This window comes from Pholcus phalangioides, unplaced genomic scaffold (genome assembly GCF_987345545.1).
Source record: "Pholcus phalangioides strain wild (caught in Gottingen) unplaced genomic scaffold, Ppha-v1.0 ptg000001l_1, whole genome shotgun sequence".
NCBI lineage: Eukaryota > Metazoa > Arthropoda > Arachnida > Araneae > Pholcidae > Pholcus > Pholcus phalangioides.
The window spans coordinates 14,902,786-14,924,215 of NW_028301594.1; the positions used below are offsets into that span (position 1 = coordinate 14,902,786).

The 21,430-nt window shown below is 38.8% G+C and overlaps 1 non-coding gene across 1 annotated transcript; it reads right to left on the minus strand.

Moving 5' to 3' along the window:
* Positions 1-20,879: 20,879 nt before the first annotated feature.
* TRNAS-GGA (transfer RNA serine (anticodon GGA)) lies at positions 20,880-20,951 on the minus strand. Its single transcript has one exon. It is a non-coding gene; the product is annotated as a tRNA-Ser (tRNA).
* Between the last annotated feature and the right edge of the window lie 479 nt (positions 20,952-21,430).

A 21,430-nucleotide genomic window follows, 5' to 3' on the forward strand; every position in this document is an offset into this window, starting at 1 on the left:
AGGTGTTAGATTAACATTACTTAGATCTAGATACCATTATGGTTTTATTTCTTTAAATATTAGGAGAGAAGAATATATTTCTTTTAACAATACCAATAATTTTTAATATCTTTGCTAAAAGATTTCAAGAAAATATCATCTAAAAGAAAATGCTGTATTTATTTATTCGGTGGTTCGAGGAAGTTACAAAGAAAAAAAAGCTTTTCTTTAAATGCTGTTAACAAGCTGCCATCTAATTTGTTGAGCTTCGATGCAAAAGCAAAAAATCTCTCAAGTTAAAAACTTGCTGTTATCATTCAAAAAAAACTTCAGTATCCAATGAAGGAAAAAATGATATTTATCGAAATTGTGGGATTTATTTCCATCGGTATATTTACCCTTATATAGCTTCATCGTCACTCAGCGTGCTTCTTTCGTAGCTGTAATATATACAGCATACCCCATTTCCCTTGCGTCAATTAGACCTTATGTACTGTTTATTTGTTAGAATTTTTTTTATATATATATTCATGCAAAATGAATTAGCTTGTGGAAATTCACAATAGAAAATGATTCAAACTATTTAATCCGTTTCTTCTGAGCCTTCAAGATCATCGCAATCCAACAGTTCATCATGGGGCGCGGGATCTTCGTTTTTGTCCTCATCTGGTCTGTCATCTCCATTGTCACTTTCACAGAGGATATCATCTTCAGTTCTGTCCATCGCATTGCTGATGCAACACTTTTCGAAGGATCGGCGGAAACAGAATTCCACGCTCATGTACCCATTGGCACAGTAGGCCAATATCAGGTTTCTTCAAGGCAGCACTTTTTTGTAGTTTCTTTATCATCGGAACTCATCCATTCGATCCTCAAATAATCTTTGAGAGGCTTGTTGATGCTCACATCTAAAGGCTGTACAACCGACGTTAACCAACCTGGTATCAAAGCCAATGATGTTTTCGATTTCTTTGCCTCGGCTTTGACATTACCGGTTCCGTGGAGTTTGAACATATTCCATACCAATAATGCCGGTTTCTCGAGCACTGCTACAGAAATGACTACTGATTACGGGGGTCGATATTTTCTAATCAAAAACTGACTCGAGTATAAGCCGACACCCCCTCCACTTGGGGAACGAATTTTCCCACAAAAAAAAACACGGCTTATACCAGAGTATATACGGTACTTATATAAAGGGGTAGATAATATTAAAATCAAGGCGCACACAATATTTTAATTAACCATTTTAGTTGATTAAAAATCCCCTCTAATTAATTAAAGTGCTGTGTTGATTTGTTTTTTGCAATTAAAATTATCCCAACAACGGTAATTTACATCTGTTCTTGTAAAAAAAAATTGATACATTTTAATGGGGGTGAACCATAGAGATATAGAGGTTGGATTCGCATTACTTTGATCTAGATACCATTACGATTGCATTTTTATGAATAATATGAGTTAAGAAAACATTTTTCCTGCCAGTGGCAATAATTTTAAGATTTTTTGTGCTGAAAGACTCCAAAGAAATATCATGTACACGAGAATGCTGCACTTATTTATTCGGTGGTTCGAGGGTTTTCCAAGGAAAAAAAACTTTCTCCTAAGTGCTGTTAGCGAAGATCTTTAACAAGCTCCGATCTAATTTGTTGAATTTCGATGCGAAGTTAAACTTCCTCGTTATCATCCCAAAAAAAGAAAAAGAAAAATATTCAATATCCCAATGAAGGGGAAAAAAAAAGATATTTATCGAAATTGTGTGGGAGATTCGTTTCTATCTGTATTTTTCCAGATATAGCTTTCTCGTCACCCAGCTTGCTTCCATAACAGCAATATATAATATATTCCCATTTTCTTTGCGTCAATTAGACCTTATGTACGTAGTGACTTTGCAACGGCTGTTATGGATACCTTCCGGCCACGTTATTCCGAAAGAGTGAGGATACGGGAAAAACGTGTGGTTGTGTGTGTGTTGTATGTGAAAGAGAATAAGGACGGAGATGATGAAGAAGAAGGAAACTTGTGGAAAGGGAGAAGTAGAATAAGTAAAGATGAAGAAGAAAATATTGTGATCATTCGAGAAGAAAGTTCTGGAACGTGATGTATTAGAAACGTACAGATAGAAGGATGGCGATTTATCATTTAGGAGAAAAAGTCTCTCTCTCTCTCTCTCTCGCTTTTTATTATTATTTCGTCTATCTTTTGGCTTCTCTTTTTTTCCTACCGCTAGTCAATTCAGGCCCCGAAAAGAGGAAGGAGTTCTTCTGTCCAAGCCTTATACACATTTATCAAGAGTTATTGAGTATCGTGCCTTAGACGTAAGGAAAACATATATCAGCCTTTTAATTATGGTTCCGTAACTAATATCTTCAGTTCCTACTTAGGGTCAGTCTCCTACAACGTAAGTGGGTCCTTTCTGCTTTAGGGAAGGTGAACTTCGATTCTCTCTCTACTGTACATATATATGTATATATATATATGATGTATGCATTTTTTTTTTTTTCTCACTTCACCGAAGTTCCATACCGGAACAAATATTGCCGAGTCCTATTTATCTTCTAACGGAGGATATATAAGGAAGATATCACGTAGATATCGCACACACAACATGTATATATAAGGACTTTTTGTCAATAATGCGAAGACTAGAGAAAAACTGCAATACGTACACATAGGCTGCTTAATGAAGTTCTCCTGCGAATTGCTTGTAAAAACAAATGCAGCTGTATTTTTCTGATATTTTTTTTTTAACGAAGTGCAGTTGAAGTCCGTTTTCTGAAGATTATTCACTTCCCACTGTACATAAGTTTTAACAACTGGCTGATGGAGGATAAATTCGGGGGTGGGGGGAATTCGACTACCTCTACAGAGGTTCGAATCCATGTCTTCTCACATATCGGGTGAACGCGTTAGATCACTACACTGCAGAAGCAACGAACTTCTTTCCGTAAAGCTTGCATGCACTGAACGAGACGGAACAGCCAGACATAACAAAGCCAATATAGCTCCCGTATTTACTTCCAGATGGTGAGTTATGTGAAGATTATGTCAGTCTCTGCTATTCATAAGAGGATTTAAACAACTAGCTGATTCGAAGAAGATGTACTGTTGGCTGAGTTAGGTCTGACTGTCCATGTAAGGTCCCGTTCAATGCATGCAAATGCAAGCTGTAAGGAGAAAAGTGTGTTGCTTCTGTAGCGTGCTCGGTGGTAGACAAGCATCTTACCACCATGCCACTCGTAGAGACAGTCGAATTTTTTTCCTGAATTAACCTTCGCATCTGCCAGTTATTAAAACCTTTAAAGAAATATGTTATAACAAGAGTACACAATATCTCAGGAAAAGTTTTGTTATAAGGGCCTTCTCGTTAAAAAAAATCTTGATTTTCGCACTCGGATAATAAATTGTAGAAAATTCCGCCTTCATCTGCTGCATAATCGCCTTATAGATCATGCTGTCCCAATATCAGCGAATGAAAAAGCACTCTTGTCGTGATACTGATTTCTTGGTCGCTTACGTTCGTATTTACCGACATAGTTTAAACTACAATTGCAGGTGAAAGGATTGAACATCGACATGGATTGGTTAAATATATCATACATCTGCGGTAATGATATCAGCTTAGATAATATGCGGTAATGAGTCAGATCTTAAATAAATGAATACCTGAATAACGTTATAACCCCCTTAGTGTGAATAATTCACTTATTGTACTACTACTAAACCACACATGTACCTCGTCCATATTCCTCTGCGGAACCTCTAACGAATTGGTACATGCGGGAATGTGTGTGTACGTGTAGTGAAACCCGACGTGAAGTTTGTTTCCGTGTAATGCTTGTTATGTGTAGTGCTGCCATCTGCCACCAGTTTTTCTAACTATGAGTGAAGTGTAATGATTGAATAATTAATCGTTGTAGGCTTGTTGCTCTCTGTGGCGAGACTTTTTAATGGGGAGATCGTCTCGCATTTGCGCATCGACGTTGGAAACCACAGGAAAGCAACTTCAGCCGACCACAACTATGGCGACGGTGGGGTCCGTCATTATGACCACTCGACCACCACAGCGGTTACTTATTGTACTGATACTTTAAAACTAATTCGTAAATGGCTATTCATTCCATAGAATTTACCCATATATTCTAACTACATATGTATTTGATCCTTTGTTATGACGTAATGAAACCATATTTTGTACATTCAATGAGAAAATATGTTCAAAATTGAACTGTACACTTTGAACTATATATATCTATTCTATAATATAAAATCACAAACAAACTCGAAAAGGGCCTGTTGCTAAGCAACCGAGTGACGGAAGTCTGTTACGGAAGTGGGTTCGATTCATATATCGATATTCACATTCATATATCGATATGATATCATATATCGATATTGGGTCGATATTCACATATCGGGACCCATTTGACCCATCGGGACCATGTTATGTGCATGTACCAAGAGGCTCCTACATCCTACAGCAGAGCCCTTAGGCTGGAATTTAGATTTCGAGCCCCCAAACCAGCTTTTCAGGGGCCCCTCTGTGATTAATTTATAGTGTGAAAAATCAAAAAGTGATAAGAATCGTTGTGGCCCCTGTCAGCCCTTCCTTTGTGGAGGGGGGGGGGAGGTTCATGCCGAGAGGTATATATATGTATAATATACACACACAACAGCAGTGCTCCCAACACAGGGTCGGGGTACCCGGGGAAGATTTCACGTATAAGTAAAAAGTTTTCATTTCCAGGGGCCCTTGATGGATCTCATTGTTTTCTTGCCGCTTTAACGTTGAAAAATTTCGATAGCGGAAGCAAAAGATATATCCAGTCTGGGGCCCCACCAAAAGTAAGCGAATTGGTGTCCCGGGTAATTGGTTGGGGGTCCTGGATTTTATTCGTTGGTAAAACGAATACAAATGAAAATTTTTCATGGCACTCGCACCGGGGGATGACCGACAAGCTTCCAAGTCGGGGGCCCCATGTTTACAGGTTTCATTTTGGGGCCCTGGATTTTATTCGTTGGTAAAACGAATACAAATGAAAATTTTTCATAGCACTCGCACCGGGGGATGACCGACAAGCTTCCAAGTCGGGGGCCCCATGTTTACAGGTTTCATTTTGGGGGCCCTGGATGAATCTCATTCTTTTCTGTTGTAGAATTTGCAACAGCGGAAGCCCGAGATAAAGCCAGTCTGGGGCCCCACCAAAAGTATGCGAATTGGTGTCCCGGGTAATTTTTTGGGGGCCCTGGATTTTATTCGTTCGTAAAACGAATACAAATGAAAATTTTTCATGGCACTCGCACCGGGGGATGACCGACAAGCTTCCAAGTCGGGGGCCCCATGTTTACAGGTTTCATTTTGGGGCCCTGGATTTTATTCGTTGGTAAAACGATTACAAATGAAAATTTTTCATGGCACTCGCACCGGGGGATGACCGACAAGCTTCCAAGTCGGGGGGCCCCATGTTTACAGGTTTCATTTTGGGGGCCCTGGATGAATCTCATTCTTTTCTGTTGTAGAATTTGCAACAGCCGAAGCCCGAGATAAAGCCAGTCTGGGGCCCCACCAAAAGTATGCGAATTGGTGTCCCGGGTAATTGGTTGGGGGCCCTGGATTTTATTCGTTGGTAAAACGAATACAAATGAAAATTTTTCATGGCACTCGCTCCGGGGGATGACCGACAAGCTTCCAAGTCGGGGCCCATGTTTACAGGTTTCATTTTGGGGGCCCTGGATGAATCTCATTCTTTTCTGTTGTAGAATTTGCAACAGCGGAAGCCCGAGATAAAGCCAGTCTGGGGCCCCACCAAAAGTATGCGAATTGGTGTCCCGGGTAATTTTTTGGGGGCCCTGGATTTTATTCGTTCGTAAAACGAATACAAATGAAAATTTTTCATGGCACTCGCACCGGGGGATGACCGACAAGCTTCCAAGTCGGGGGCCCCATGTTTACAGGTTTCATTTTGGGGCCCTGGATTTTATTCGTTGGTAAAACGAATACAAATGAAAATTTTTCATGGCACTCGCACCGGGGGATGACCGACAAGCTTCCAAGTCGGGGGGCCCCCATGTTTACAGGTTTCATTTTGGGGGCCCTGGATGAATCTCATTCTTTTCTGTTGTAGAATTTGCCACAGCCGAAACCCGAGATATAGCCAGTCTGGGGCCCCACTAAAAATCTGCGTATTGTGTCCCCGCTACTGGATGTGGGGCCCTGGATTTTATTCGTTGGTAAAACGAATACAAATGAAAATTTTTCATGGCACTCGCTCCGGGGGATGACCGACAAGCTTCCAAGTCGGGGCCCATGTTTACAGGTTTCATTTTGGGGGCCCTGGATGAATCTCATTCTTTTCTGTTGTAGAATTTGCAACAGCGGAAGCCCGAGATAAAGCCAGTCTGGGGCCCCACCAAAAGTATGCGAATTGGTGTCCCGGGTAATTTTTTGGGGGCCCTGGATTTTATTCGTTCGTAAAACGAATACAAATGAAAATTTTTCATGGCACTCGCACCGGGGGATGACCGACAAGCTTCCAAGTCGGGGGCCCCATGTTTACAGGTTTCATTTTGGGGCCCTGGATTTTATTCGTTGGTAAAACGATTACAAATGAAAATTTTTCATGGCACTCGCACCGGGGGATGACCGACAAGCTTCCAAGTCGGGGGGCCCCATGTTTACAGGTTTCATTTTGGGGGCCCTGGATGAATCTCATTCTTTTCTGTTGTAGAATTTGCAACAGCCGAAGCCCGAGATAAAGCCAGTCTGGGGCCCCACCAAAAGTATGCGAATTGGTGTCCCGGGTAATTGGTTGGGGGCCCTGGATTTTATTCGTTGGTAAAACGAATACAAATGAAAATTTTTCATGGCACTCGCTCCGGGGGATGACCGACAAGCTTCCAAGTCGGGGCCCATGTTTACAGGTTTCATTTTGGGGGCCCTGGATGAATCTCATTCTTTTCTGTTGTAGAATTTGCAACAGCGGAAGCCCGAGATAAAGCCAGTCTGGGGCCCCACCAAAAGTATGCGAATTGGTGTCCCGGGTAATTTTTTGGGGGCCCTGGATTTTATTCGTTCGTAAAACGAATACAAATGAAAATTTTTCATGGCACTCGCACCGGGGGATGACCGACAAGCTTCCAAGTCGGGGGCCCCATGTTTACAGGTTTCATTTTGGGGCCCTGGATTTTATTCGTTGGTAAAACGAATACAAATGAAAATTTTTCATGGCACTCGCACCGGGGGATGACCGACAAGCTTCCAAGTCGGGGGCCCCCATGTTTACAGGTTTCATTTTGGGGGCCCTGGATGAATCTCATTCTTTTCTGTTGTAGAATTTGCCACAGCCGAAACCCGAGATATAGCCAGTCTGGGGCCCCACTAAAAATCTGCGTATTGTGTCCCCGCTACTGGATGTGGGGCCCTGGATTTTATTCGTTGGTAAAACGAATACAAATGAAAATTTTTCATGGCACTCGCTCCGGGGGATGACCGACAAGCTTCCAAGTCGGGGCCCATGTTTACAGGTTTCAATTTGGGGGCCCTGGATGAATCTCATTCTTTTCTGTTGTAGAATTTGCAACAGCGGAAGCCCGAGATAAAGCCAGTCTGGGGCCCCACCAAAAGTATGCGAATTGGTGTCCCGGGTAATTTTTTGGGGGCCCTGGATTTTATTCGTTCGTAAAACGAATACAAATGAAAATTTTTCATGGCACTCGCACCGGGGGATGACCGACAAGCTTCCAAGTCGGGGGCCCCATGTTTACAGGTTTCATTTTGGGGCCCTGGATTTTATTCGTTGGTAAAACGAATACAAATGAAAATTTTTCATGGCACTCGCACCGGGGGATGACCGACAAGCTTCCAAGTCGGGGGGCCCCATGTTTACAGGTTTCATTTTGGGGGCCCTGGATGAATCTCATTCTTTTCTGTTGTAGAATTTGCCACAGCCGAAACCCGAGATATAGCCAGTCTGGGGCCCCACTAAAAATCTGCGTATTGTGTCCCCGCTACTGGATGTGGGGCCCTGGATTTTATTCGTTGGTAAAACGAATACAAATGAAAATTTTTCATGGCACTCGCTCCGGGGGATGACCGACAAGCTTCCAAGTCGGGGCCCATGTTTACAGGTTTCAATTTGGGGGCCCTGGATGAATCTCATTCTTTTCTGTTGTAGAATTTGCAACAGCGGAAGCCCGAGATAAAGCCAGTCTGGGGCCCCACCAAAAGTATGCGAATTGGTGTCCCGGGTAATTTTTTGGGGGCCCTGGATTTTATTCGTTCGTAAAACGAATACAAATGAAAATTTTTCATGGCACTCGCACCGGGGGATGACCGACAAGCTTCCAAGTCGGGGGCCCCATGTTTACAGGTTTCATTTTGGGGCCCTGGATTTTATTCGTTGGTAAAACGAATACAAATGAAAATTTTTCATGGCACTCGCACCGGGGGATGACCGACAAGCTTCCAAGTCGGGGGGCCCCATGTTTACAGGTTTCATTTTGGGGGCCCTGGATGAATCTCATTCTTTTCTGTTGTAGAATTTGCCACAGCCGAAACCCGAGATATAGCCAGTCTGGGGCCCCACTAAAAATCTGCGTATTGTGTCCCCGCTACTGGATGTGGGGCCCTGGATTTTATTCGTTGTAAAATTGATAAAAATGAAAAATTCTCACAGGGGGGTGTCCGACAAGCTTGCAGGTCAGGGCTTCATGGAAATGTTGGCAGGTTGTAATTCGGTGCCCCTGAATGTATCTCATTGATTTTTGTGGTTTAACATTGTAAAATTTGCAACACATCGGTAGCCCAAGATATATCCAGTGTGGGGCCCCACTGAAATTCAGCGAATTGAATCTGGGGACCCCCATGGGGGAAGTTTTCTGGGGATACTTGATGAATCTCATTTGTTTTTTGTTGCTTTATTATTATTTTCATTAAAATTCGCTTCTTCAGTAGGCTGGTGCTTTCACACGTCCCTTTCCCCTTTTCCATAGCACGCTGATGAAGTGGGACGAAATAAACAAGATATGTCCGGGAGAGAAGTGGTGGGGGGGGGGGGTTGGCCGCCAAAGGCGGCAGGGGGGCAGAGCCCCCCTAGTATATATATATAAAACATCTTTCATTTTTGATATTGTGGCTAGGCGGCAGCACCTTATTTACACACAGATAATTGTAGACATATAAGACACAAAACATATAATTTCATCAGAAATAACTTTCTCAGAAGGAAAAACAAAATAGTAAATTGTCACTATGGTGATAGACCAATGTGTTTCAGTAAAGTAGAATGCACAGGACCAGATTCTGACACGAAGAGCACCTAAGCAAAAGCAAGAATTTGGGTCCTGTTGCGAACTCTGACAGCATATTTGGCGATTCGGTGAATTGTTTACAATTTTTGGGCCGGAAATTATGAGGACCAAGAGGACCCTTTCTCATGATGAAATCAGGCTATGAAAATACACACAAATGTGTAGGGTTCATAAATAGGTTCACTGTAGGGTTCATAAATAGGTTCACTGTAGGGTTCATAAATAGGTTCACTGTAGGGTTCATAAATAGGTTCACTGTAGGGTTCATAAATATCTCCAGCAGTAATCATTTCCTTACTAAACATCATACTGTTTAGTATGATGTTTAGTTAACTGATGTTTATCTTAGTTCAGTTAACAGTAACATATGCCTTACCGGTGAAACTCTTTTACGAACACGTAGTTGAAGCTGTGGCCTTCGTGGCAGAGAAAGATAAATTATCTATACTCTGTGTATCAATGTCTCATCAGTTTATTGCAGAACTGCTAACCCTTCAAGTGGCATTGGAAATATATCTCGCCTCCATATAAAAAACAAAAAGCTTCTTATTTCAGCATTGCAAAGTCCAGATATTTTGTATCATATCCAGTGGTTCGGTTCCTAGGGTAGAACATAAATTGCAAGTTATTTTCCCTGCCGAACCTGAAACGAGCAACGATAGATGGCGCCTTCATTGCAACCCCTTCTCGTTCGGTATTAAATTGCTACATGGCGATATAGCAAGAGTTGGTATGTGTTTGGTGGTGTATATACAGTATATGTATATTTGCACATGAATGGATGGAACAATATTTCATAAGAAAAAAGATATTCTTTATAAATATTACAGAGAATTCATTGATTTCTACTATGCAGTGGAAAGGGTTAGAGAAAATCTGATTTTTTAATTAAAAAAGTCTGGATGGTCATAGTTGCCGGTGAATATAAAAAAGTTCCGTGTGTGAAATACAGGTCATATTTTCGTCCTATTTATGGAGGGGGCGAGAAATACGCCTGTTGCAGCCTCCGCTCTAATATTTGTATTGTTCCAGGCATTCCTTTATGAAAAAATATATGACATTTTGAAGGGAGGGAGGGGGGGTTAGTGTTTTTTGGTCTACCGTTTAAAAAATTTATACGCTAAATAAACACTGCCAAATATCCATAATCACATAATGATCATCTAAACCAGAAGCCTTAAACATTTTTCGAATTTTCGAATGCTTAGCACCATCTATTAGCATCATCATCATCAGGAGTTAAAAAGCACCCATACAGCAATACTGTCATAAGCTCAAAATCGAATGAATGCAATTAGAACCAATTGCAGTCGTTGAATCCAACTTGATGAAGAGTAGGATCAGTTCCAAACATCGGGCGCAAACACTTAGGTAATTTCTAGCAACTTGTTGAAGACACTCAATCTACAGGGTGGTCAAACTCCTCCGATGAACTTCTAAGGGTGAATGTACACGTTAAGATTTTTGCAATGGAACCTTAGCTCGAAATGAATTTATTATATCGTAAGCTATCAGAGAAAATGAAACATTAATATGTTTCATTTTCTCTGAGCGAGCACTCACAGTAGCTGCTCAAAGTGACGTACGAGGGTAGTTTTGTACAAATGACACACCGGCGAATGAAGGAATTCCATACCCGCTCGCAGAGGATGGGTGCCGAGTTAATATAGTCATCAGCAACAAGAATCCCGGCAACAAGCTCTTCCGCTGAGTCCATTGATGTGTCCAAGACTAATGATTTCAGGTGGCGCCAGAAGAAGCAGTCCAGTGGAGCAGTCCAGGTCCGGGAAGCATGCAGACCATGTCACAAGTCCGAAACGGCTAATCCACTGCCCTGAATATGTTGCTGCTTGCTTGATGATTCTCCCGTTGCCAACGTCGTTTCCGACTAAATAATCGTATTTCAACCCAAGGTTACATTGCAAAAGTTATTTGTCTTGATGTGCACTAGCATCCCTAGAAGTGAGTTTGGACCAACCTGCAGATCCCACCAACCACTTTACCAATTAATCAATCTGTTCAATTTTTTCTCCCTCTTAAACTGCAAATCGAGCGAAGCCTTCAATACGGTATTGATTCCACTTCCCATGAAAATACAGGAACTCCCTCTCAACGTATACATGATATAATACGTTTATTTAGTTGCCATTCGGCCACGGTAAAGCTAAAGTTAATCATATGCGAATTACTATGCAACAGATCCTCGGCAAGAGAGAGGGGGGTTGTGGGAAGGAATCGCGGTATCCGTCAAACCACCGAAACACACAGCAACCGATTTCGAACATGTAGGCACAACCAACCCTCCTCTTCTAAAGCTCCTGCCTTTAATATCCTTCCAATTTGTATTCAGGAGTGATGGTCAATATGCAAGTTGGATGTTGGTTTGCAAAGACTATCCACAGGCCCTTCAGAGAGAGAGAAAGTGAGGGGGGGGGGGGGAGATGATCGCTACCTGTCAAGAAATCCAGAGGGTTCGGTTTTAATGCGGTCCAGGCAACAGCAGGTAGCAGGCGCAAGCGAGTATTAGTAGTAGTAGATGTTGCATAATATAATTGATTGCCGGGATCTCGGATCGTCGAGCGTCAACCATTTATTAAATAACATGAGCAGCGTTAATAGAGTCATTTATATTGACGGAAGCTCAGAGGCGAATCTCTCTCTCTCTCCCACTCCTCTCTGTAACTCTAGGGAGAGAAAGAGAGACTCTTAACGCGTGCATACATATACAGTGTTGTGTAGCATAAGTTATTGTGGCATAATGAAAAATTATTTATGTAGTAGGAGGCTCATCTCCTAGCGCAGAGAGAAATTTCACAAACCTTTCATTCCTCTGCAGATTCCATCGCCTTTGATTCATTGCACGTAGATGCAATTAATTAGTCGGTATTAAGTAATTGGTTTCAATGACATCACGATGTAGTGAAAAAAAAACCGGGACGGAAAGATAGCGCTTATTGGAATGAATTAGACATGAACTATTAACCGCTTGGAAATAACTAAAAAAAATGCATTCGTTATTTATATAGGATTAGTCAGTAAACGTGTTTATGCCTAAATTTCAATTATAACTCCGTTATAATTTTACTAGTACCGTTCTCTGAGGAGTTTTCCTCTCAATTTCCTCGCTGGAGCTGATTTATGTATTTAATTATTCAGATAGGTAACATTCGTAATTAAATAAATCTTCATTCTTGAGATTCAATGCCTCATATTATAGTTCCGCATTAATTTAAGTACCGATTTTACTGATAGTATAACACATTTATAAGAATTAACTAAAGCTATTATAAAATGCAAGTGCATTTTTGTAATTTAAAGGGTTTAAAAGTTTAAACGCCCTAAATCTAGAAAAAAGTGAAATCGAAAAATAATAATTATTGGTACTAGATTTGTGATTAAATTTGTACTTAGCATTATATTTGGACGAAGTTTATGGTAATTATGTATAATAACATTAGTCATATAATCAATTTTTTATAGATGTGTATTTGGATTACTTTTAAACACATGCAAATACAAGAATATAATATTCGTATTTATTAAATTATCGTGATTTAAAAATAAAGTACATGAATGAATGACCGCCAGAACTTTGCCACTGAACTTATCCCGTTGCCGTGATCTCTTCCAGCCCAGCTTCTTGGCAGAGTCTCCAGCACTTTATTTTGTGTCAAAAAAGAAGAAAAAAAACATACAAAACTTTTCAAACATATTTTCCCCGGACAATTGGCTACTGTCATGATTTACAAATTTTGAGGTGATTACAGACGAGATGGGGCTGGGAGTTGGAGAAAACTTTCGGGGTTTCGTTACGACGGTAAATAATGTACAGTAATATTTCAGTTCTTAATATATTACAGCTGATTTTTTTTTCCGAATGAGTGTTGTGTTTGAATGATGATTTCTAACGGTCTCTGTTTTAACTGAACTTAAACTTCTGGTTTTCTTTTTCAACTCGAAATTGGCAATTGGTGTGAAACTGCTCATGTATTGTACACACCTAAATAAGCCTATCCGAGGATGATGTCACTCTCCCGGGTACGACCACGTTCAGTGCACATGAGCTCCAAGGAAAGATTGAGATATCGTTGGCTTGTAGTCTAGTGCGTTCACCCGGAAAGTGAAAGGACGTGGGTTCGATTCCACACAGTTGAATTTCTCTCTTTCCTAAATATATCTTCGTATCAGTCAGCTGTTGGAAACTTTCGTAAATAAACCTATGCGTAAAGACACCAAGAAATAAACACTTGAAAAATTAAAAAAAAAATAATTTAAGCTATTATTTTTGAATAAACTCTTAATAATCAAAGATTCAAATTTAAAAGAAGAACCGTTGATAATATAAAGATCATTATTATGATTTTCCAGTAATTTATTCATCATCATTTTTTACATGTAATATATTGTACTTTATCTAATATATTGCCGCTCTTGATATCAATATTAACCCTGAAATGCGTAGCTTTGCATCTGTGTAAAGGCTTCTTTAAATGTTAATTACTACATCCAGTTTCAGGATAGAAATTCAGGATTTCTTTGCATATAAGGTGAGGTCATATTTTTACAGTTCGTATTCCGAGTTTGCTGGTATGTATGCTAGTTAACGACAATAGCCCTTTGTTTGTTGCAGAACATAAGTGCCTGTGTTTCACTAGCTTGTTGAAAAATGTTTTATTCGCTTTTTTTTTCCTTTTCTTTTTTATCATGCGTTTCCAACCCCATTTTTTTTCTTACTTAGGTTTTAATCACAAACATTGTAGTTATATATTTGCAAAATAATATTACGTCAACACAATTTTTTAATATTCGATTTTTGAGTATCTGCACGTCTTTAATAAGGCTCTGTACAAACAGTACGATTCGAAATAGGTTTTTTTAAGTGATGTTTCCGGCTTTCAATTGTTTCATTTACCAATGATAATGATAGTGATCAGAGCCAAGGAACTCAGGCTCTGTCACACTAGGTGATGTAAGCACATTGGCGCAGGTGAAATAGGGTGCCTCCGGGAAGCTTAACCATTTTTTGTAGCTTGAACAAAATCCACGTACATGGGGAGGTCAACGCACCTGCCTATGTACATGGATTTTGTCAGGCTACAATAAATGACAATAAATGGTTACTCTTCCCGGATGCACCCGAGTTCCCCTGGGACAATGAACCTTCATTGGCATCGTCAGTGAACAAGTGTAAAAACTATTAATAATCACAAAAAGACGATAGGGGTAAAGAAGTCACATAAATCTTTTACAATCGGGAATAGTTCCTGATAGCCTACATCAAGCTTCCTTTTCTATGATTTACATTGGATACTTACCTGTGATAACCAATTGTCTACCATTTTCACCACTGGCTACTTTTGCCATTACCAATATATAAAAGAATTATCAGCTTGAGAAAAAAATTCAGCATTTAAGGGTTAAAATTATTATGTTAAAGGTGTCTTCACTAAGAAAAATTTACTATGCAATCATTCATTAAAATGGCCGCCACTTAAGGGGGGCACGTGTGAATACTGACAACAATCTCTTCAAACAGAATGCCACCAAACCTCATACAATCATGGCCGTATTTAGCAAGGCGCAACATGTGCACTGGCATGAGGAAGCAAATTTTTTGAGCTTCACAATGTTTACAATGTTTACAATGTTTATAGAAAAACTATTTTTGAAGTACGTTTGAAAATGGGACATAAAATTGAAGAATCACATTGAAACTCAAAGAGCAATAATACTTTACAAATAACTTTTCAACCCCTTCCACAAACAACTTCTTCCACAGGCTTGAAATACTTCTTCCATGTCAGCTCGACCTCTACAAATGTACCTTTATTATTTTTAAACGACAGTTTGTTTTTCTCCTTTAAGCAAATCCCGTTCCTAAAACAGATTTAACAATATTTACTCTCTGCCACCGATTCACAAAACACTCTCGCAGAAGAATTTTATTTACCTCCCATCGCAAAATTTTTCAACTCTTTACATCCGATATTCTTTACATTACTAATTTATCACCCTACAAAACAAACGCATGAAGCAATACCTACAATCAATGGCGTCGAGTTTCTTTGGACTTTTTCAACGCTCCTTATATGCAGTTAAAAATTTCCATTCAATTCAATCTTACGCGATGCATTATTATTCTGATTTTTATTATTACTACCAATCTGAATTTCACGTAACGTGTTTCATGTAACTGCACTCCTTTCTCAGACATTTGACATTTGATTTTCTTTCTCTATACTAACAATTACTTTTTAAATTTTTTCCTCTATTTTTCTTTTTTGTTTATTTATGTGTCTTCTGTTTTTCATTCGTTTGTTTGTCAACTATTTGTTTCATCAATACGTATTTTTGTTCGTTCTATTCATTATAAATTTACAATGTGCCAACCAATGGGTCTCCTCACCCCTTGGCTGTTTTATTTTCTTATTTTGAATTTTTGTATAAAATGGAATTGATAAATTGAAGTTGAAAAAAAAATTAACTATATAAATGTTTACTGCGTTTTGGCTTACTCAAGCACACAGTTTATTTGAGTAAATAGATTGAATGGATCAATTACATGTAAAGAAAAAAGAATATTTACTCTTACTCTCAAACATTAAAACCGAAAATGAATAACTAAAAGTAATTATAAAAAAAAAATAAAGCATTTTTCAACCCTTCATTAGATCAATATCTGATTATTTATTTCAAAAAAAAAATGTTTAGAGCCCTTTCGGTATGGGAAGCGCCAACTATTACTTCCAATATACAGTTCATGATTCCAACCATTAGACAGACACACTAAAAGTCAGATTAATATCATTGAGAAATAATTCAAAGTTTATTGCATAGTTTCTAAATATCTCCGTATTTGTTTTATGAATTAAGTTTCGTTTAAGGGAATTACAATGTATATTCACGCAACGCAGGTAGATACTATAAATGATAACAGCTTCTGTTTTCCAAGCACATATCATTCGATCAATATCAAAAACTAAAAATTTCATTCTCCATCGTTGGAAAAACCTCAGCTTTAATAGATTCATCTTTTCAACTGTATAATATATAACCTTCCCCCCCTCCCACACACACCCACAAGGACAAGCATTCATACACTTTGCATAAAAGTCATTAGAACAATTGCTATTCTTCTGGACTTTGCCAGATAGAGGCAGAGGATAAGGAGCAGGAATTCCACTTCGGGAGAAGTATATGGCATGTTAGTGTGGAGTGCGTCGGAGGAAGAGCATTTCCTCAAGAAACCAAGCGTCTTTTGCCTCTAGAAAGTAAAATTCCACCCTCTTCCTCTCTTTGCCATCTTCATTCCACCCCTTTCTTCCAGGAAACTATTTCTAGTACTTCCTCGGAAGGGGGGGGGGGGAGTACAAGGGGCACAAAACCAGAACTAGATAAAACCTCTGGACGCATTTGAATAATTCATACACACACATCCTTGGCAAACAACATTTCCTTTGGAATTGAAGCATTTCTCTTCATTCCTACTTCTTTTATCTCGATACATTAAAATTTGAGAAATAAAATTGCATTGTGCAAAATAGTTGTCTGCGGTGATTTATTATTACCGTAAACGCGGGCTATATTGGCTCATTCTAAAAAAATTTCAAATTCACTTTCCAATAAACCAAATATATTATATTATTATTTTTAAGTTCTGGTAACCTTTATTTTATCAAATGTCCATCTTATATTATGTATATTTGAATGCAAAAAATTATAACAAATTTTTAGAGCCCTTAAAAAACAACTTCAAATTTGTTTAACTTAAGGCAATTAGAACAAATCACTTTGGGTCAATGTTACTCTTATATGTGGATAATTCGGGCTCATTTTACCTTTTCATATCTTAAATCAATAAATTAAGAGCTAGGGTATTTCTTGGAACTGGTGGCTCGTAATCAAACTGTAATTTAAAGAAAACTGATATTTTAACTTTCATTGATCATAGAAATATTTTTTATTTATTTTTAATTAACAATGTTATTGTCTCACACATTGACTACAAAAATACCGCTTTAAACAGGCTTTGGAGACTTGACTATTAGGAACTCATAATTACACATAATTGGTATCATGACTAGTCAGTTCTTCCTCGGCTAAATACTTCGGGATAACCTGGTTTGCTAAAAAATGAATTTTTAAGTTTGTTTTTAATGGTGCTTTTCGAGGTATTTTAAAGTTATCTGCAGCTTGCATTCGATTTATTTCAGTAGCTCTAATTGTATTCAAACAGTCTTGAAGACGGTCATTGCTGTAGTCTGGTAGTCTGCATAACTTCGACTTCCAGGCTAATGTTTGTATTTATACGCCATCTTCCCAGTCTGGAAACTTCTTCAAACAACTTCAAATGGGATAGACATTTAAGAGATAAACATAATTTTTCAATCATAATTTTGTTTTTAAATTTACCCACAAACCAAGGTTTGTAAGAATTCACCTCTTTTTTTGCTCATCAAATTGAGCTGAAGTAGGTCGTGCTTTTGAGATTACAAGAGCTTAAATTTTCAATTAATGTTGTAGGGGAAAAAATTAAAGATATTGAGGAAATTTCAATCATACTACAGTAAAAAGCATTAAATTATGTTTTTAACTAGTAACCTTTTTCTGCAAAACTACAAAAACTAGTAACTAGTAACGGTTTTCCTTCGACAGTAATTAGAGTAGCCACTGTGGTGCCCGCGAGAACCTGGGTTAGAACCCCACCGGTGCCACAGTGATGGTCGGCTTAAGTTGGTTTTCTCTGGTTCGCAACTTCGAGGCTTGAATGCGAGCCGATCTCCTAGTTAAAAAGTCTCGCAACAGAGAGCAAAGGGCCTACAAGGTACAAATATTGAAATATTACATTTCGCTCATAATTCGACAAATACATGACAGATGGCAGCATTATCACAAGCATTTACGCAGGAAAAAATATCACGCTAAGTTTCACAACACGTATACACACACATTCCAACACATTACTAATTCGTTAGAAGTTCCGCAGAGAAATATGCACGAGGTGCATATGTGGTTTAGTAGCTGTAGTAATTAGAGTACGTTTCATTATTTTAATATTTTGGGCAAAAAAGAAGAATTTCTGGGCCAAAGTAGCCTGCGTTTACGGAACTGCTATTTTGCAAGTTTTTATCCTTTCATTTATGTGTGCATAAGAGGTCAGATATCATTTGCAGCATCAACTCTATTTCTATCGTGTAAGTAATTTTGGGAAAACAAAACTTCTGGCCTAACTTATCGGAAAGCAATAGCTCCTATTCCGTGTATATTATCCAAGCCAGTGGAAGGTTTTCTATACATTTGTGCGTGTGTGTGTATATATTTTTTTTTTCGTTCTCTGTCACAGAAGGGAGACCCCAGGTTCTTCTAGCAGGTCATGAAATATTGAGTGCGGGTCAAGCACAAGGCGCAACCAACAACAAAAGCGGGTCAGCTTACGTATATACAGAGAGAAAGAGCAGTAGAAGAGAGAAAGAGCTTAAACTATCGATTTGGTCTTCGGTATCATTAATCTTTGCTGTCGAAAGCAGGACATCATCCAAAGTTACCCCTTTTCCTTACCCAGGCTGTGCTTTTAACGAGAGGAGAAACGTGGTAATACGAACGGGGTCAACAATTCGGTAGCAGCAGTTACTAGTTAATATGGCCACGGAATTATATGGCACAGTTACGCTGGGGGGAAGTTTCACTATGCTAATTATATTGCGTGTAATTGAAGCTATTCATAGGCATTTATACTTCGTTTTATCGAATTTTACTAGAGAAAAGTTTGATTGATGCATTTCTATTTCTCGAGTGCCGTTGACGTGCCTATCACTTGCATGTGCTTTGGCTTTTTTATTTGAAGTCATAAGTGATTGAGTGAATAGGAAATTTAATATATTCCTATAAAAATTCCTGAAAAAATTAAACCATTTCATCATGAAAGGTTTTTATTGCGATACGACTACATGAATATTTTAACTTTTTTCGAATTGTAAATCTTGATGAAGATGGGGCAATACAGTTTGTCTACACTAGCGGTCCTCAACCTATATACATATGGAGGTACATGCAAAATGCTCAGCAATGACGGGGAAAAACGAGTAAAATCATCAACAAAACGCAAAAGAAGCTTCAATACCTACTACACATTTAAAGACGTACGCCCAGCTCCTATGTATTTTTACAGATGCGAAAGCATTCTACGGATCATGAAGGGTATCATGTCTTCTACGCATATTGAGAGGTGCGCATGCGCCTTATGCATTATTTGAAAATGATCGAGGATCCCAAGTAATTCAAAAAAGTCTACTACTCATTTTAAGAGAACAACACATTTCAAGTCAGTTTTTGTTTTTGCACGTGTTTTTTTGAACGTACATAAGCCTGCCACAGATTCCCACCGGGAATGGAAGCATGAAAAGATGAGAAATAAAGAACCTAGAGAACTTATGAATATTTATATAATACATACGCAGAAAGTAAGAAAATAATGCAGAAGAAAATAGCATATACGGATTTTCAGAAAATGAGGTGTTGTGGAAAGATTTCGATAGCACTCAGAGAAAGTACATGCAGGTTATGAAAGCTCAAGAAACACGCGTGCAGGTTTTTTTAATCTCACGAAATTTTTTTTTATATTTTTGAAGCTCGGAAAACGCACATGCAGATTATGAAAGCGATGTAAAGACACACGCAGATTAGGAAAGCTGAAAAAAATTCAGATGCAGATTAAGAAAGCTTTAAAAAATTCAGATGCAGATTAAGAAAGTTTTAAAAAATTCAGATGCAGATTAAGAAAGCTTTAAAAAATTCAGATGCAGATTAAGAAAGTTTTAAAAAATTCAGATGCAGATTAGGAAAGCTCGAAATATGCACATGCAGGTTTTTGAAGCTCACAGAAAATACAGGAATAATTATGAAGCTTGGAAAAGGTACATACATATCATGAAAGCTCATGAAATGCACATGCAGATTAGGAAAGCTCGCGAAAAGCATATGCAAATTAGAACAGTTCGAGAAACGCACTTGCAGATTATAAAAGCTCGGGTAAGCACATGCAAATTTATGAAGCTAACAGAAACATCTTGCATATTTTTTAAGCTCGGGAAAGGCACGTGCGTATCTTCGAAGGTCAAGTGAATTGTTTTAATAATTTTGTAAATGATAATTATTCTCCAGGAAAACGTAGGCATGTTTTGAGGGCTCAGGAAAGAAGTCGCATACAGATTATGGAAGCTTAGGGAAAGTACAAGCAGATCTTGAAAGCTCAGGAGAGCAATAGACACGTTTTGTAGAAATCTATAGAGCCAGACGAACTCTCAAGCAAAGAATATCCAAAACACCAGTTTATACAAATATCGAACATAGCAATTCTTCAGTTACATGTTCCAGAAAAAAAAACATAAGTGTTTCACGAAGTTCCCTTACAATATATATATATACATTTGTTTTTCATCTTTGCAGGAACTAAGAAGCTTTTATAATTATTAAAATTTATGACATGAATGTCGCTCTCCACTTGTTAATACAAGATATACAGAAGACTGGATGTTGTGAAGATATTTATTATTTGAGATGTTAATTTTTTAAGGAAGAAGAAAACTCATCTCTGCCTCTACCGGGAGTCGAACCCGGGTCCCTCGATTTCCGGACGAGTGCTCTGACCATTAAGCTACAGAGGAGATAGAGATTTTCCTTCGCTAGAGCGTATATATGCCGAACGGAACCGTGCGATGGACGGTGAAACCGATCAGCTAATAGCTCATGGACGACGAGCCACCAGATGGCTATATATATGGCATGAATGTCGCTCTCCACTTGTTAATACAAGATACACAGAAGACTGGATGTTGTGAAGATATTTATTATTTGAGATGTTAATTTTTTAAGGAAGGAAAAATCTCATCTCTGCCTCTACCGGGAGTCGAACCCGGGTCCCTCGATTGCCGGACGAGTGCTCTGACCACTAAGCTACAGAGGAGATTTCCCTTCGCTATGTCATATATATAGCCATCTGGTGGCTCGTCGTCCATGAGCTATTAGCTGATCGGTTTCACCGTCCATCGCACGGTTCCGTTCGGCATATATACGCTCTAGCGAAGGAAAATCTCCATCTCCTCTTTAGTGGTCAGAGCACTCGTCCGACAATCGAGGGACCCGG